The sequence below is a fragment of the Schistocerca americana genome, unplaced genomic scaffold, assembly GCF_021461395.2.
Source record: "Schistocerca americana isolate TAMUIC-IGC-003095 unplaced genomic scaffold, iqSchAmer2.1 HiC_scaffold_137, whole genome shotgun sequence".
Lineage (NCBI taxonomy): Eukaryota > Metazoa > Arthropoda > Insecta > Orthoptera > Acrididae > Schistocerca > Schistocerca americana.
This window is the reverse complement of record NW_025725449.1, coordinates 195,001-200,000: the sequence shown is the minus strand read 5'-3', so window position 1 is coordinate 200,000 and position 5,000 is coordinate 195,001. Positions and strand designations below refer to the sequence as shown.

Below are 5,000 nucleotides of genomic sequence, written 5' to 3'. Positions count from 1 at the left end.
CAGTCCACGCCCCCCTGCGTGGGAAGAGTCTTTCTAGGCCATGACCCACCGGAAGGGCGCAGCGTCCCCCACCCCAGACATGTGACGTCACACCATCGGTATTGACGACTAGACTGATTCCTTATAATCATTTGCCATACACCGGTGGAAGCTGCCGAGACGAGTAACTACATAGCGGGCTCGCCGTGTCACTAATGTACAGAGATACAACAGTTTCGACTGGAACCGGATTAAACGTATACACGGCGCTGATTAGTAATAGATAGAGCCATCAGAATACAGATAATGTATACAACTGTCCGTATACATGCTGAAAGACTCTGCTCACAATCACAACCACACGTCAGCCACACACCCTTATCACGCACTACTCTCTGCCTGTAACACGCACACAGACAATATGTAAGCACCAGCATGGAACAACACCCAGTGCATCCTCTCCGCCACATTAGACAATCCACACTGTCATAACCAGACTGGGAGGTCCACTCAGAAAACAGAATATCCCACCCACCCGACAACCACCATTGCTCAGCCAAGCCACCAACACCCACACATGTCCTACACAGGGGTGCACCCAACATCACAATACTGCCTCCTCTCACAGCACACAAACAATGGCAGGAATGAAAGACACAGGTCTGCCACAAGCATGGAATGAGAGCGCCGCCTGTCATGAGCCAAAGGTGCATCCTGACGTGGCAAATCAGATGATGCCGCAGGCATCCACTTACTATAATCACAATCAACAAACCGGCCGCCCCGCCCCGCCCCCCATTAAACCTTTCCTTACAACAATGTGTACCTTAACCTAACCTATATCGTACCGTAACCTAACCTATATCGTACCGTAACCTAACCTATGTCGTACCGTAACCTAACCTATGTCGTACCGTAACCTAACCTATGTCGTACCGTAACCTAACCTATGTCGTACCGTAACCTAACCTATGTCGTACCGTAACCTAACCTATGTCGTACCGTAACCTAACCTATGTCGTACCGTAACCTAACCTATGTCGTACCGTAACCTAACCTATGTCGTACCGTAACCTAACCTATGTCGTACCTTAACCTAACCTATGTCGTACCTTAACCTAACCTATGTCGTACCTTAACCTAACCTATGTCGTACCTTAACCTAACCTATGTCGTACCTTAACCTAACCTATGTCGTACCTTAACCTAACCTATGTCGTACCTTAACCTAACCTATGTCGTACCTTAACCTAACCTATGTCGTACCTTAACCTAACCTATGTCGTACCTTAACCTAACCTATGTCGTACCTTAACCTAACCTATGTCGTACCTTAACCTAACCTATGTCGTACCTTAACCTAACCTATGTCGTACCTTAACCTAACCTATGTCGTACCTTAACCTAACCTATGTCGTACCTTAACCTAACCTATGTCGTACCTTAACCTAACCTATGTCGTACCTTAACCTAACCTATGTCGTACCTTAACCTAACCTATGTCGTACCTTAACCTAACCTATGTCGTACCTTAACCTAACCTATGTCGTACCTTAACCTAACCTATGTCGTACCTTAACCTAACCTATGTCGTACCTTAACCTAACCTATGTCGTACCTTAACCTAACCTATGTCGTACCTTAACCTAACCTATGTCGTACCTTAACCTAACCTATGTCGTACCTTAACCTAACCTGTATTGCGCCTTAACCTAACCTGTATTGCGCCTTAACCTAACCTGTATTGCGCCTTAACGTAACCTGTATTGCGCCTTAACGTAACCTGTATTGCGCCTTAACGTAACCTGTATTGCGCCTTAACGTAACCTGTATTGCGCCTTAACGTAACCTGTATTGCGCCTTAACGTAACCTGTATTGCGCCTTAACGTAACCTGTATTGCGCCTTAACGTAACCTGTATTGCGCCTTAACGTAACCTGTATTGCGCCTTAACGTAACCTGTATTGCGCCTTAACGTAACCTGTATTGCGCCTTAACGTAACCTGTATTGCGCCTTAACGTAACCTGTATTGCGCCTTAACGTAACCTGTATTGCGCCTTAACGTAACCTGTATTGCGCCTTAACGTAACCTGTATTGCGCCTTAACGTAACCTGTATTGCGCCTTAACGTAACCTGTATTGCGCCTTAACGTAACCTGTATTGCGCCTTAACGTAACCTGTATTGCGCCTTAACGTAACCTGCATTGCGCCTTAACGTAACCTGTATTGCGCCTTAACGTAACCTGTATTGCGCCTTAACGTAACCTGTATTGCGCCTTAACGTAACCTGTATTGCGCCTTAACGTAACCTGTATTGCGCCTTAACGTAACCTGTATTGCGCCTTAACGTAACCGATATTGCGCCTTAACGTAACCTATATTGCGCCGTAACGTAACCTATATTGCGCCGTAACGTAACCCACATTGCCCCTTAACGTAACCCACATTGCCCCTTAACGTAACCCACATTGCCCCTTAACGTAACCCAACACACGTTGGGCCTTAACCCAACACACGTTGGGCCTTAACCCAACACACGTTGGGCCTTAACCCAACACACGTTGGGCCTTAACCCAACACACGTTGGGCCTTAACCCAACACACGTTGGGCCTTAACCCAACACACGTTGGGCCTTAACCCAACACACGTTGGGCCTTAACCCAACACACGTTGGGCCTTAACCCAACACACGTTGGGCCTTAACCCAACACACGTTGGGCCTTAACCCAACACACGTTGGGCCTTAACCTGCTCTGTAATTGTCATACGACGCGTTAAATTAGTGTAGTGTTGCCTAACTGCAACCCCCGCAATATAGTTTGCTACTCGCACTGCCCGGTCCCCAGTGTATCGCTTCATGTTAAACACCTTGCAGCTATACACTGTAATGTGGATGGCAGCAGGACGTACATGCTCAATGCCCTTTGCAGTTGTTCATTGGCATTTGCAGTTGTTCATTGGCATTCGCATGTGCGAAGCACTTAGCCTACGCTGTGGTACGGCCTGTGTCAACTGTCCGCTGATGTTGTACGTCCAAATCACACACTGTACTGCACATTGGTCCTCATGTACTGAATGATACATCGTGGTACATGTGACCGTACAACGACTGCGCCAACAACGGCGAACCATGCGGTCCAAATGTTGTGCACTCAGCTACGTGTCGTCTCCCTATAAGAGCTGGATTGCAGTGTGGTATGCCCTGGATGGCGATCAGCATGAGCCGTCTGTTGATGTAGTGGCGCGTGTTGTCAGACGTAGTCGTCTCTTCTCACACACCGTGATAGCATGGTGCACTGCGTTCCACATCTGCGACATGCGACAGAGGCCGGTTGACAGTCGTTCGCGCAATGGACATCGCATACGTACGGGGGCCACCTTCCACGTGTTCGCGAAGCGTGCACATGTTGTTGCGTGTATGTGGGCAGACATAGTGTGTCGTGACACCTGACACAGGCATGCAACAATCGTTGAATTTGCAAATGGCGATGGACGCCTACGTTTGCTGGTGACGTTATGCAAATGAACAACTGGTAAACCGTTGTGGTGCGGTTGTTCTCGCTAGAGGTGAATCAGTGATGGCGACGATCGGTTGAGCTACCAACCGGTTGTTCCAGCGATACCCACCATGCCCACGAACGTGAATGGCATCTGGGTGTGAAGCGATACGCGGCGGTGGCTGGGTGGGACCGTCCCCGGCCGGTGAGGGGGGGCCTCCCGGCGTGCTGGCCGCGCGGTGCGTGGGCGCACGCGCTACAGCCGGCTGGTGGGGGCGGCCAGTGGCAGGCGCGCCGGCCGACGGAGGCGGCAGGCGGCGCAGCTGCGCGCCGGCGCACCCTGCACGCGGCGCCGTGCGGCCAAAGTAGGTCCTCGCGGGCCCGGTGCGAAGCGCGGTGGACATCTGCAGTGTGCTGGTCCGATTGAGGACTGTGTGCGCTGAGGATGCGCCGCCGCCCGGCGCTCGGCGCCGCGACGCCGTCTGCTGCTCGGTCGCCTCTGCGGTTCTCGCAGGTGGTTTGTATCGCAGCTGTGCGGACGTGTTGGCGCGTGCGCTGTGCTGGGAGAGTTCGCTTCGGCACCCAAGTGGGGCTTTTGTCCTTCTGTGGCGCTGGCGTTGGAGCTGCCGGTCACCGTAGGTGGCGCGTGTTGTCTCCCGCCGGCAATGCCACGACAGCACGCTCCCGGGCCTCTGTCGGCAGCGGCAAGCTCAGTTGGGAGCACGGGTGGTCGCACCTAAAGCGTCTACTCGCCAAACTCCGGGCGATTGCGCCTCTCTCGAACCCGACCAAGTACTTAGGACGGCGCTGCGCGCCGCCGGGACCTGAGAGGGTTTCGAGGTGTATTGTGCAGGGGAGCTCAGCCTCCTCCTGTTTGCAGAATAATTGAGCGGACGCTTGCGTGTTCGCGCGGGCCCCCGGGACACACTCCCGGGCGGCCGGCTGCTCAGCTCTAGTTGACGCAGCTCCCTGGTTGATCCTGCCAGTAGTCATATGCTTGTCTCAAAGATTAAGCCATGCATGTCTCAGTACAAGCCGCATTAAGGTGAAACCGCGAATGGCTCATTAAATCAGTTATGGTTCCTTAGATCGTACCCACGTTACTTGGATAACTGTGGTAATTCTAGAGCTAATACATGCAAACAGAGTCCCGACCAGAGATGGAAGGGACGCTTTTATTAGATCAAAACCAATCGGTCGGCTCGTCCGGTCCGTTTGCCTTGGTGACTCTGAATAACTTTGGGCTGATCGCACGGTCCTCGTACCGGCGACGCATCTTTCAAATGTCTGCCTTATCAACTGTCGATGGTGGGTTCTGCGCCTACCATGGTTGTAACGGGTAACGGGGAATCAGGGTTCGATTCCGGAGAGGGAGCCTGAGAAACGGCTACCACATCCAAGGAAGGCAGCAGGCGCGCAAATTACCCACTCCCGGCACGGGGAGGTAGTGACGAAAAATAACGATACGGGACTCATCCGAGGCCCCGTAATCGGAATGAGTACACTTTAAATCCTTTAACG

At 52.0% G+C, this 5,000-nt stretch overlaps 1 non-coding gene across 1 annotated transcript in view; it reads left to right on the top strand.

Annotated features, from left to right (window-relative positions):
• The first annotated feature begins 4,445 nt into the window (after positions 1 to 4,445).
• Positions 4,446 to 5,000, top strand: part of LOC124566101 — a 1,910-nt gene continuing 1,355 nt past the window's right edge. The window contains exon 1 of the ribosomal RNA XR_006970775.1: positions 4,446 to 5,000. This exon is cut by the window's right edge and continues 1,355 nt beyond it. This is a non-coding gene — a ribosomal RNA (small subunit ribosomal RNA).